Source organism: Mytilus trossulus, chromosome 1 (assembly GCF_036588685.1).
Source record: "Mytilus trossulus isolate FHL-02 chromosome 1, PNRI_Mtr1.1.1.hap1, whole genome shotgun sequence".
NCBI lineage: Eukaryota > Metazoa > Mollusca > Bivalvia > Mytilida > Mytilidae > Mytilus > Mytilus trossulus.
Genome location: NC_086373.1, coordinates 71,532,634 through 71,547,255, shown reverse-complemented (window position 1 = coordinate 71,547,255; position 14,622 = coordinate 71,532,634). Strand labels below are relative to the sequence as shown.

The following is a 14,622-nucleotide window of genomic DNA, read 5'->3' as shown; positions in this document are numbered from 1 at the left end:
GGTTTAATAGCTTCCTTGTGAGCAGCAACTTTCTATCAAGAAAATCATGATAGGAAATGCAAGCATTGGAATATCGTATCAGTTGGGAGATATATACCCCGTATGCAGATGCTTCTGGAATGTTGCTACTTAGAAATGGAAAGTTCAAAATTGGAAAGATGAAATCATCTGTTTTGTCGTAAAGTTTTGTTGGCAATTTATATATGTAAGTCAAGATATTAGGCAGACTAAACTATATCTGTAGTAACTTTATCTCTAGTTTGATGGGATAGATGCGTTCCACATAGTCACCAAATTTTTAATTATTTAGTGAAAGAACATCATCTTTATAGCGGAAAATAGGGTTAAAGGAAATTGCTAACTTCTTATCTGTCTACCTAAGAAGTTCCAACATGAAGTCAGCCTCATAATAATAAAGAAACAAGTCGGCACTTGATTATTGTATCAAGAGTTATATCAGGGGCCTGGTTTTCGAAAGTATCATATGATATGTCATAAGATGTAAATCAAAGCTGTCTTACGAGAGTCATAGCTATGATGTTATTATGACTATCTCAAGTCAACACTATTTTCTATTATTTTTAAGAAATGATGAAAAAAGTATGAAGCTATTAAGTATTTCCATTCTAAATATTTTCGAATATGTTTTATTATAATGAACATGAAATATTATACGAAAAGGAAATGAAATATGAGTTGATAATTTGTTCAAATTCTGTTTGTAATATATACTAAATCTTGAATTTCGCTTTCGTGAATTATTATACCTTATTGTGAATATTTTTTAGATTCGGTACATCGAATACCCACTTATCGAAATACCCGTGCTTATACGTTAATATAGTATTATTAACTGAACTAGGAACGAATTAATATAAATATTCATCTGACAAAACCATTAGTAAAGAAAGAATTCCAAATTATATGTCGCAGGAGATTTAAATTTTAAATCACTTAGTTGAGAAAAATAAAATCTTTACTAGTTAATTAAAAAAAGCAGATACTGCTCCACATGGAGCACCCGTCGTGTTGCTTATGAAAACTTACTTAAATTATAATCCTGGTACCTTTGATTACTATTGACACCACTGGGTCGATGCCACTTCTGGTGGACGTTTCGTTCCCGAGGGTATCACGAGCCCAGTAGTCGACACTTCGGTGTTGACATGACTATCAATAATGTGGTCATTTTTAAAAATTTCCAAGTTTACAAAACTTTGAAATTTTCGAAAAAGTAAGGATTTTCTTATTCCAGGCATAGATTGTTTTTCTATGTTGTGATATTATGCTATTGTTTCAGAAAAAGGGAGAGGTTTGGATCCATTAAAACGTTTAATCCCACTGCAAATGTTTGCACCTGTCCTAAGTCAGAAATCTGTTGTACAGTAGTTGTCGTTTGTTTATGTAATATATACGTGTTTCTCGTTTTTTATATATAGATTAGACCGTTAGTTTTCCCGTTTGAATGGTTTTACACTAGTAATTTTGGGGTCCTTTGTAGCTTGTTGTTCGTTTTGAGTCAAGTCTCCGTCTTGAAGGCCGTACATTGACCTATAATGGTTTACTTATTTTTAAATTGTTATTTGGATGGAGAGTTGTCTCATTGGCACTCACACCACAATTCCCTTTATCTATATAGATTACCTTAGCCGTATTTGGCACAACTTTTTGGAATTTTGGATCTGCAATGCTCTTCAACTTTGTACTTGTTTGGCTTTATAAATTTATTGATATGAGCTTCACTAATGAGTCTTATGTAGACGAAACGCGCGTCTGACGTACTAAATTATAATCCTGGTACCTTTGATAACTATTTACATCACTGGGTCGATGCCACTGCTGTTGGACGTTTCGTCCCAAACAAAGCAATACCAATAAATGAGAAACACAACTAATATGTTTATTGCAATAAACATGAAATTACACATTAAAAGTAGTTAACATTTTAGTTGATAATCATAAGACCATCATAAGTCATGTCGCGAGGGGTCTTAAGTTTACTACAAAAGTTATGAAAAATCGTAACTTGGGACACTTTCAAAAACATATCTTACGACTATGACATGTCCAAAGACCATCATAAGACATGTCTTAGTCATAAAATACTTTTAAAAACCAGGCCCCAGTGGTCATAGTCATAAATAGTATGAAAATCAGTCCAAAATGTCTATACATGCGGATATTAGGGGGTTAGTATTTTAGCAACATTTCAATTAAGTTTGCATTCAAACCAACCTTCATTTTTTATTCATGGACCATTAAATAGTATCACTGTCAAATAGAAACAGAAACTGCTAGTTTGACAAACAAATACACATATGCTTTGTGATATATTTGATGTTGTGCCAGATGTACGTTTTCATGTTAGTAATTATCTGATGACAACTATGTGAACAACCCATCCAAGAGTTCTGTTCTCGGGTAAACATCCATTTCTGTTTAATGGCCCGTCGCTTTTGATTTTGAAAACAAAAAAAATTAAAAAGCAATAATATATTGCTTTAATTTTAAGGGTAGGGGCGATTTATTTCACTCATCCATAATTCATCATTATCATCTTTACGTTTAAGGTTTATATCCTTTCTGCAAAAGCCTTGCCTCCTTCAGTGTTCAAAAAGAAAAGAGATATTATTATATACATTATTTTAATGCATCACAAAATAATTATTATGGAATATTCGTTCCATATATAAGGAATATCTATAATGATTTGTATATTTTTACATTTACATCTAAGTCAATATGAAATTGAGTAGAAAACTTCCTTAACGCAAATAAAATATTTTTTATCTAAATTTGACATTTAAGCCAAGTGTATTCTGTATATACGTATTTAAATTGAAATACCGGTTAATTTAAAATTGCCCGTTGCAGGACAATGAGAAATGAAAAAATAATATTAATAAAAATGATAAAACAGGATAAATGTTGTCCCTCATTATGATATTTATGTCGTCATTTGACAGGCATGATCGAGTAAATTCTTTCATGTAATCTTAACTTTATTATTCTATTAATACATTCTTTCTTTTTGAATGTTTCATAGTTTAAAACTTCTCAAATATCTCCTTGTTTAAACCCTAATTGCCACTGCAAAATATCTATCCATTTTCTAAATATATTATTAATTTAGACTTATACCCCTATAACATATCCAATTCATCATTGTGAAATTTTCTTTTTTTAACATCAATTGAATTAAAAACGTTGTCTTTTTTAACATAGTTTTAATCGTTATATTAATCCCTTTTCTTATTGATAACTTCAAATGTTAATAGAATGGTGTCATACAGATACTTTTAATTATGTTATATCTTTGCGTTCAGGGCAAAAAAACACATTAGATATATAAACTTTGGATTTTAAATATTTTGGCCACGAGCATCACCGAAGAAACATGTATTGTCGAAATGCGCATCTGGTGCAGCAAATTGGTACTGTTATTGTTATTAAGAAACCTATATAGGTGTCCTAAAATTAGGACGATTCATAACAATTTCCTAAGTTACGACATGTTTGATAAAGCCACTTAGGACTAAGAAAGAGTTAATAAACAGGCAGTCCCAGATCATTTTTAAAGTAAAATATTCAAAGTGAGAATAAAATATTGTATGTTGCTTGTTTACCATTTAATGACACATATTTCATGGATTTCAGAATGAAGTTGAAAATGAATTTATAAATATGTTTACTACGTGATAGTAAGTATAAATTTTAGTGCACTAAATAACTTAATAAGTACGAAATATACTTTGATTATTTTTTTTTACTAGAAAAACAGTCAAAGGGCTGAAAGACTTTAAATTAAGACGTCGAATAATGTGGTCAGTTTATTTTTTATCTACGATCTCTACAACATCATAAAATTTAAACTCAGAATTTTATCAATGTTAAAAATCTGTTCTGATCTATTTGTGAACCATGCATTATTCTGTTCATGTGAAACCTTCATATTCAATGTGCTCGATTACTCAGAATTAACTATGAATTACTTTTAATGTAATTAAAAACAATGTTTACCAACGTCTCAAGTGAGGTCGTTGGTGTCATTTTCGTCAGGGAATGTTTGGAGATGTATCGAATTATATGACGAGATCTTTTTTTATCTCAAGAAAACGTAAGATAACAATACAAAATTTATCGAATTACATATTAATACGTCCGGTGTGATTTTTTTACTTTATCTTACATCTAAATCGCCATAGACGCTTTTAAAAAGGATGGATAGAAGGTCTCAATTCTGTCATTCAAAATAAAAACGTCTTTAATGCTTAGCCTTTGAAAATTATTAATCTAAAGAATTGTATATCCATAATGTAATGGAGCCAATACGCACTTCTTCTATTAAAATCTATATTTAAAGCGTGATATATACCTTCATCATATACTTAGACTAAATAACATATGATTTTTGCCGTATGATAATAGCATCAAATAAAAGTATTTTCCGTATTTTTCGAATTGGTGCTTAGCGGGCTGATATTCGTCCATATTGAAAAAAGGTTTTTTTTCTCTGTTGAGGCATACAGTTGAGTTGACAGATTTCATATTGAATGTATCAAATTTTGGGTCCAACGTCCGTGAAATTTTTACTCTTTCAACTTCTTTTCAAGAACCACGTAAAAGGATCAATATATGAATCTGATATTTTTCTCTACTGTTGAAGCATATGATAAAAAGATCATAACATGTCATTTTTCATATCGCATGTATTATCAGCCCTCGGTCAGGTAACATTGCAAATATCTTATATTTATTTTCGGTTGCCTTACTGTGAAATTAAGGTAGATAGGGTGTCTTCCTCCATTTTGGATTTTGAAATACCAGAAAACAAGTTCTAGATTTTTGATAAAATGTGCAAATTTTGAAATGAGTAGGTGGTTCATGAGTAAGATTTTTCATTACAATATAGAATATGCCATGTTTTATCATATTTATGGTTGTATTTTACCAAAAACCAGATACTTTTGTTTGTGTCATTTTTTTCCAACTTTGCCAACGAAGGGGAGACAACTTAAATGTAAGGGCAGATAATTCAGATAGTGTTACTTTTACAATAGAATGTGTTAGGAATTTACCCATTTTATTATTTAGCAAGAAAACGAGTCCGGTGATCCCATTTTTTCTTCTTCTTATCTGAAAGAATAATATTGGAGCTATCTTCTCATATTTTATCTCAAAATTATATGGTGTGGTTTTCGTTTCATGGCGGAAATTTGGTTTTCCATGCATAATCTATACAAAATTTGACAATTTTGCACAACCTGTAGTGTGTAAATAAGTCCGGTGACCCACTCTTTACATTAATGTTCTTAAACAAGTCGGTTATAAACTACATTTTGGCAAATTATCAAGAAATTCTATGGATTATAATTTTGACACCCCATCTACCTTAAGGAGAACAACTTCGACCCTTTGATCCGACTAGAGACATCATAAATTTACAGTATACATAGCTCACTCCGTTTTAAGTCTTAGCAATAAACGATTTAAACAGAATTGTCTTCTCTTCTGTCTTGAACTATTTTTTTCAGTTTATTTTTAGAATAGCAAATACAATTGTTTTAAAGACAGACGGCTAGATACCTTTACCATACTAGGTATACACAACCCAGAGCATGAGCTTGATTTGCTATATGTAATAAAACTAAACTGACAGAAAGGTCATTTATTTCTTGGCAGACAATGCTAACCCAAAACAAAGTATAGTAGTGAATATTACAACTGAAGATCATTTACTAACTATTTAACAATTTTTCAAGCAATTCTGACCCAAAACAAAAAGTTTTAATTCTACAAAATAAAGTTCATAAACGTGTTGGCAGGCAATACTGACCCAAAGCAGAAGCATATCATATTTTTACTAAAGATCATATACCAGTTGACGTTTTGTCAGGCAATGCTGACCCAAAACAAGACAGTCATAATTGTATGACATAAAGATTATAAAACGTTTTGGCAGGAAATGCTAACACATAGACTTCCTAAGCTGTATATGGCAAAACTTTTAGAAATTTAGGTCCCCAGTGCTCTTCAACTTCGTACATTATTTGGCCTTCGTAACTTTTTTGTATTCGAGCGTCACTGATGAGTCTTTTGTAGACGAAACGCGTGTCTGGCGTATATAAAAAATTTACTGAGTCCTTGTTTCAATGATGAGTTTATCCAAAACAAGACAGTTCTAATTGTATTACATACAGATCATCAACGTTTTTTTCAGGCAATACTGATCCTAAACAACTGCGGACTACATTTTATGTTACTAGCTTATAACTAACTACACGGACAATATTCGCGGAGTACTTCAACTTCGTAATTTATTTGGCCTTTTTTACGTTTTTCAATTCGAGCGTCTCTGATGAGTCTTTTGTAGACGAAACTTGCGTCTAGAGTAAATGCAAAACTGAATCCTGGTATCTATGGTGAGTTTATTTTCTTTGTATGGGCTATTCTAATTTTTATTTATCAAATAAAAGAATAAAAATGTCCTATATAATTATGACAATTGATGAACTTAATAACTGCAACAGCTGGTCTTAACTTGTTGTCATCATAAATTCTTTGATATATTACAACAATATGAACAGTACTTGTAGTATCAATTTTTGAAAGACAAAAAAGTAACATTGACCGAAGGAAGTAAGTAAGCATTAAACATAACCGTTCTTCAGTTAATACGGGCCATATTTTCAGGAGTACCATAATTTGATACACGCGATAGCTATTATTTTGGAATAAAAAAATACATTTTAAACATTGCTAAGGAGGGCAAAAATAATAAATATAAACTATATTATTAGTATATACTTTGTCGCACCAATTGTTACCGAATTTGTCAGTATGAAATGATTTTTTTATGGAAATAAAATACATGTACCACTTTAGAAACTGACATTACAAATCTGACGAATACATTCCCACATCTCATTCGCAATACTTGCACTATTGATAATCTTGAGAAGTTATTAGTGTTACCTAATATTTTGAAATGATATCAGATTATTACATGGCATTTTTAATATCGCATGTATTATCAGCCCTAGGTTCAATATCAAACAAAGAGCCGCATGGCTCGATGGCTGATATTGACCAAGGGCTGATAATTCATGCGATATGAAAAAATTACATGTTATGATCCTTTTATCATATGCTTCAACAGTAGGTCCGAGAACACAATTAATTCGTAGTGCATTTCTTTTAGAACATAAATAAAAATAAAAAAAATCCCACCTGCGCTTTCTCAAAGAAACTTTTACAGTGTGTTGTACTACTTTTGGGACAAATTATATCAAATTTATAGAAAACTTCATCGCCTCTAACTCAAAATATGGACAATTTTATGTTTAGGGCGTCTTGAAATCTTTTGACAGCTTCCGAAGTGCTCATTTTCAACCTTTTTCAGCTGGACCAAATCACTACTTTCCTTTAAAATTCTGGACCCAAATTTTTTTACAGTGTAATTTCATCCCCCTACTTACAATTTGAGGCAGTGAACATGGAGAAATAAATTTGGAAGGGGTATAAAAATTAATGGCAAGTAACCCACTGTCAACACTAGGGACTATATTTAAATCAAGGGACGACAATGGTGGTCTCGGACCAGTAGAGAAAAATATCAGATTCATATATTGATCCTTTTACGTGGTTCCCGAAAAGAAGTTGAAAGAGTAAAAAGTTCACGGATGTCGGACCCAAAATTTGATACATTCAATATGAAATCTTTCTATCATTTGACTCAACAGAGAAAAAAAAACTCTTTTTATATGGACGAATCGACAAAAAAAATAATTCAACAATATACATAATGAACATTGTTTGGAAAAGTCTAATTTTTTAAAGTTACTTTCTAAACTATGTTTCAATGGATTCATTTAATTATTTTTTTTATTTATTTAATTTAATTATTTTACACAATATACTTTCCAGTATTCAAATAATTTTGTTTGTACACTACTTTGTAATGTTTTTAAGTGAAAACGTAGCATTGAGGTGTATTTTCCGGAATCTGCCGAGTATCACCGGAATGCCATGTGATAACGTTTACGGAAAGGCATGTGAGAACAATCGAAGCATGTAATAAACTTTTCATATCAGCCCGCTAAGCACCAATTCGAAAAATACGGAAAATACCTTAATTAAATTGTATTATCATATACTTAGACTAAATAACATATAATTTTTACCGTATGATAAAAGCATTAAGGTGTCATACCACCAATTAAAAGTCCCTATCTGTTCAACCAAATTTTAAAATTTTCACAGCTTTCTAAATATTTAACCTTAAGTTTAACTTCATAGAAACCAGGTATATCCTGAATCCTAAATGTATCAGCTTTATACATGCCAATTTTCAACAGGTGTTTAAAATCATATAAAAAAGAAAAGGTGTTCCGAATAGAGGTACCACTAAAAATAACCCCTGGTTTTCTGGAAATCTAAAATTAGTATACTATGGAGTGCATTAATCCTCAATTTTGAATGCAAACTTAGAAACAAGTAAATTTTAGCTCAAAATGGTCTTAATATATTTCTCTTTCACCAAAAGTTTCATTTCTGACAATTTGTCGGTTAGTTTAAGAAAAAAATTACATCAAATGCACTATTTTTTGTCCGAGTAGGCCTACTTTCACATACGTTCTAAATTTGAGGGAGTAATTGGTGGCATGACACCTTAAATTAACGTATATTCCATATTTTTCGAAATTGGTGCTTAGCGGGCTGATATGAAAAGTTTATCACATGGTTCGAATGTTATCACATGCCTTTCCGTAACGTTATCACATGGCATTCCGGTGATACTCGGCAAATTCCGGAAAATACACTTAAATGTTACGTTTTCAGTGAAAAATATTACAAAAGTAGTGTACAAAACAATTATTTGAATACTGGAAAGTATATTATGTTAAATAATAATAAAACAAAAACAAACAAATTATCAAATAACTGTTTGGGTTTTTTTTAATTTTCACAGAAACATAATTTAGAAAGTTATTTTTAAAAAAGTTCATTTTTTATGTATATTGTTAAATTATTTTTTTGTCGATTCGTCCATATTGAAATGTTTTTCTCTCTCTCTCTGTTGAGGCATATGATAGAAAGATTTCATATCGAATGGATCAAATTTTGGTTCCGACGTCCGTGAACTTTTTACTCTTTGAACTTCTTTTCAGGAACCACGTAAAAGGATCAATATATGGATGTGTTATTTTTCTCTGCTGTTGAAGCATATGATAAAAAGATCATAACATGTCATTTTTCATATCGCATTTTTATCAGCCCTCGGTCAATATCAGCCCTCGAGCCATGCGGCTCTTGGGCTGATATTGTACCTAGGGCTGATAATACGTGCGATATGAAAAATGCCATGTTATAATCTGATATTATCATACGGTAAAAATCATATGTTATTTCATATAGCAAATTAAGCTCAGACTCTGGCCTGTGTATACAAAGTTTGTTATGGTATCTAGCTGTTCATCTTAAAGCTTTCTATAGTGTCACTTTTTACAGAGTGTATGTTGTTTATACAGTAAAAGATCCACCTACTGGAAACCCGGATTTGCATTTGTATATAGGCAATAATAGTGCATTGACTTGACATATTAACGATATAAGGATGAGGCTTAGAAACCGGGAAATACGAGGCTGTGCCGAGCATTTTACCCGTTTCGGGCCGAATATATGTCAAGTCAAAGCACTATTATTGTTTTCATACTACAATCTAGAAAAAAAAAACATTTCAATTGTTGTTTAGTGTGTTAATGTTATTCATTTGATTTAAATATTGGGAAAATTTCCTGTTTAAAAAGACCTCATATCACACAGGCGAAGAAACATACAACAAGATGAAATGTACATCATTACCTGTTGAAAATCGTAATTAATAGTGAACGAATTCGTTTGTTTACAGACTAAAATATCAACAAGAAGCATAAAACATAATGATTTATAGGTTGCAAACAAAAAGTATTAATAAGTGAAATATGTTTTTTCCCAAAAACTGTAAAAGAAACAAGTTTGAGTCGTTAAACGCATCGTTGTATACATAGGAAACAAGAACAGGTTGAAGAGGTCGTATGAATAATTAAATATAATTTTGACAATTTCTATTCAAATATTCATGAGGAAAGTGATGAGTCAGTGATATCTGCTCAGTGACAGTATATGAGATAGAAATATACGGTCAACGCAATTTGACTGCTAAAATAGATCGAGTGCAGTATGATTTAAAATAAGATGCCTCAACGAAATTAGATATCAATACTAATAAATGTATAATACCGTCATTCCACTAAATATAATGTTTGCCTAAAACAGAAAACCTGTAACATTTACATTAAATAATAAACAAATAATGGAAAAATAAATTCAGCGTGATGAAGATTACTGTTATTCTATTGAAGTGGCTACCTTATGGTTCCATTGATTCATGCACAAATGACATAACATGTTTAATGTAAAATGTTTATGAAATGAATTTATCATATGTGATTTTTGTTTTACTTTTTATCTAACACGTATTATTTGGTCTGTTCTTTTATGCCTCAACTTGATTCTAATTCTATTAAATCCGAGACGTTTGGTAGCTTATAATACAAAATTACTTTTTAACCTCATATTGTATTTATCGTGTTAAGTAGAAAAATGGTGACAAGTATCAGCATTATCCAGCAAATGAGGATTGGATAAATAATTGGATTGGAAAAACAAAAAACTTACCACAAAAAGAGATATATCCAGCACGAGGTAAGTTGGTTGGTTAATTTTCTATTTTACTCTTCGACAACAACAGGTATTACCTGTGTTACATTGATAATTCAAATGACCACGTGACGAAAAACCTTCTGTTACGATTTTTCTATTTATCACGGTCCGTGTAACACTTATCAATTCAAAGTTTTAAAAAGTTTTGAAATTTTAGATTTTTGGAATTTTGATCAAAGTTTTAAAATATCAAAATTTCAAATTGTGTTAAAGTTTTGAAATTCTGAAATTTTAGATTTTTGGAATTTTAACCAAATTATTAAAATATCAAAATTCTAAATATCGTTTATAAATTTGATATTTTAGAAACTTGATCAAACTTTTAAAATACTAAACCTAACGTGCAATTTTGATTATTTCACTTTTTGAGTGTTTAATTTTTAAATGTTTGCTTAAAATATCAAAAATATAAAGGGGCGACAAGAGGGGTACCTGTAATCAATGATGTAAACACGGCTCTGATAAGAACTATTCTTAGTTATAAATAAATATCATGACATATATCAAATCATTCTTAGTAACAAAATAAATAATGAAAAGAAGAAGTCGTTTTTTTTATGAAACATATTAGACATCACATGGGATAACAGTATCCTGAAATTTTAAGGTTGTGCATCTATCAAAAAAAAATAATAATTAAACCTCTTTAAACCGGAATCAACTACGTTGATTTAAATCTCTTATATAAGGTTTAGCGTTTGAGATTCGCCTTTTTGACGTTCCTAATGAAGGTAGATCCAGAAAAATCGCTTCGGTCGCATACAACTTAAAACGTTTTCCTTTCTTGTTTATCGATTGTATGATGATAATATATTGCCTTTTATGATTTATTTCAGTTCCAAGAAATGATACGGAAGGAATACTTAATATATAGCGTCGCAATGAAAGTTGTGCTAGGCGTGTTTCAGCTGGCCCCTAGACAAAAAAGTGTACTGGTTCAGTGAATATAGACGTAATACTAAACTCCGAAATATAACAATGAACTAAAATCAAAATCATACAAGACTTAGAAGGACAGAGGCTCCTGGATTGGGACAGGCGAACAAATGCGGCGGGGTTTAACATGTTTCGTGAGATCACAACATTCTATACCTCTAGCCAATAAAGAATGAAAAACACACAATAATACGAACAGTAAAACGCACTTTAATATGAAATACAAGTCCTATGTCAAGATAGGAAACAAACTAAGAAACTAATGAACATGACAATGATAATAAAATAACAAAGGACTACAATATATATAAGGCTCGCAGTTACTATCATACGCCAGCTTCAGACCTCAACTAAACTAATTGAAAGGTTTTATATGTCTTCATTATGCACACTCTCTCCCTGTTGCATTTATTGCTAATTTGTTCCGGAACATTCATGAAATATTTTTCACTGGCAACAAAAAAAACGATAATTTAAAATAGTTTGTTTACATACAAATTACGAAGAAACGTAAGATTCAACTTCCGAGGACAAAGTTTCCCTTATAGATGGATTTAAATATGTTTTAACTTCACATTGGTCAAACACCTCTTTAATTGTTTCGTTCTTATTTTTCTTGAATTTCAAATCTCAGTTTCAGCGTTCCGTCGGTGAATTCTTTACTTAAAATTCAGCGTTTTACATTGTACTAGTTTTTCGAGAGCAACATTGGTGTACGGCAAAAAATGGAAAAAATCCATCATGCAGCTGACAGTTTGGCTTCTCTTTGCACGCCCCATTCTGACTGGATGTACATGTGTACTTTTAGTTTGCTCAAAGTCGATTGTCGTACGATAACTTCAAAATACTAAAATAACAAAATGCAAATACGGGACAATAATATCCTTTAATACAAAAAAATCTATTCCTTTTGTTTACTATTATAAAACAGTGGTTGATTTAGAACATGTAATGGATCTAGGTGTATGATAACCAGTCCAAACGTTGTCGTCAAGGTAGCAACCATTTAACTTTAAAAGTGGGGTGAGGTTGTTTTGTCGAAGCACTAACAATTTTATTAAGTTTTTCATCGCTATTAATCAACTTGTCTGGTTCAAATTTAACACTAAAAGGCATGGATAATTTTTCTTTTGTCCTCTGCTGACACATAATATTATATCATCAAATTAGGGATCAGAATATTTTAATGTACCATTATCGAAGCCCCTAGTGGTAGTATCAAGTGAAAAAACAGGGACTATCTAAATCAGGGCCGTAACTACCTATGAGGCAGGGGAGGCAACTGCCTCCCCTAAATTTTCTACACCAAAACTTTTTTTTTTAAGTAATAAAATGAAAAATTGACAATATGTACACGAAGAACTTGAATTTATATTATAAACAACACAAGTTTACAGTTTTTAACAGTTTTATCATGATACGCCATATATCTGTCATTTCCCGGATTTTTGGATCGAACGTGAACCGTTTCAGTACTTTTTTTTAAATAATCCGTCTGTTATTCAGTTAGGCTGGTTCTCGACTGAATACTACACTTTGTTCATAGTTTGAGTGTAGCGATAATACAAGCGGATTTCCAGTTTATTATTCAGTATTTGTACGAGAACACATATGAAACTTTGCTTTCGATAATTTTGAATAAAACTTAACTATTCACATTTATTTAGGGGCTCGATTAAGCAGAGGAAGTTCCCTTTGACTTGTGAATCTTTTATGACATCGGAAATTCGTTACCGGCTGAATCAGCTGTTGAGTCATTTTTTTAATAAAATTAACGGTACCAATTTTCTTGCACCAGATGCGCATTTCGACAATACATGTCTCTTCAGTGATGCTCGTGGCCAAAATATTTGAAATCCAAAGCTTTGGATCCTCAAGCTCTTCAACTTTTTACTTGTTTGGCTTTATAAATATTTTGATATGAGCGTCACTGATGAGTCTTAATATATTCAGACGAAACGCGCGTCTGGCGTACTAAATTATAATCCTGGTACCTTTGATAACTAATTATATAAAAGATGAAGAGCTATAATCCAAAAGGTTCAAAAAGTATAGAGAAATCCGTGAGAGGAATCAGAGCTTTGCATGAGGGAGATATATTCCTTTATTTATAATGATTTCTAATATTTTGTAACAGAAAACTTAAATAACACAAAAAATCCGTATTTTCATGCCAGTAGCTACTGGGCTGGTGATACCCTCGGGGACTAATAGTCCACCAGCAAAGGCATCGACCCAGTGGTAGTAATAAAATAAAATTACGGTACCAATTTTCTTGCACCAGATGCGTCTCCCGATCGTACGAGAACATTATGGTCAATGCCTAAGTAGTTAAACACTGTTATTCGTTGTAGCAGGGACTTTCTATACTAGTAAGTGAAATATTATTATACATTTGTAATAATAGTATTGAAAGTCCCTGTTTGTAGTTATATACCTGTCTGTTCAGCTTTCAACAATATTGAAATTCAAGGTCCTCGATAAAAAAAAATATCTTGCGTTCTATGATCTTGCTTTATATATTTTTTTAACTTATATGTACCACTTTGATTTCTAACAAACATATCTTTAAATACAGATAATAATTGTTTGCATAAAAATGCTTCCATAGCAATACTGATGTTTCTCAAAGTAAGGAAAACAAAGGAAAATGGGTCATTGTGAGCCATATTGAGAAAAAAATCCGCGTTTACAATTTATTTAATGTTAATAATTATAGGTCGAAGTACGGCCTTTAAGGCGGAGCCTTGGCTCAACCCGAACAGCAATCTCAGCTTGTTGTTGCATAAAAATTGCTTCAAGGTTCAAGCAATACTGATGTTTCTTAATGTAAGGAAATCGAAGGAAAACAGGTCATTTTAGCAACTTTACTGAGAGAAAAAAATCGGCGGGGGGCTGCGCCCCCCAACCCCCCTCTTTATG

General features: G+C 31.4%; 1 long non-coding RNA gene across 1 annotated transcript in view; it reads right to left on the bottom strand.

Annotated features, from left to right (window-relative positions):
• The window catches only part of LOC134684065 (uncharacterized), a 30,213-nt gene extending 19,404 nt beyond the window's left edge, over window positions 1-10,809 (bottom strand). Inside the window, exon 1 of the long non-coding RNA XR_010101159.1 lies at window positions 10,720-10,809. This is a non-coding gene — a long non-coding RNA (uncharacterized LOC134684065). The remainder of the gene's footprint in view (window positions 1-10,719) is intronic.
• Between the last annotated feature and the right edge of the window lie 3,813 nt (window positions 10,810-14,622).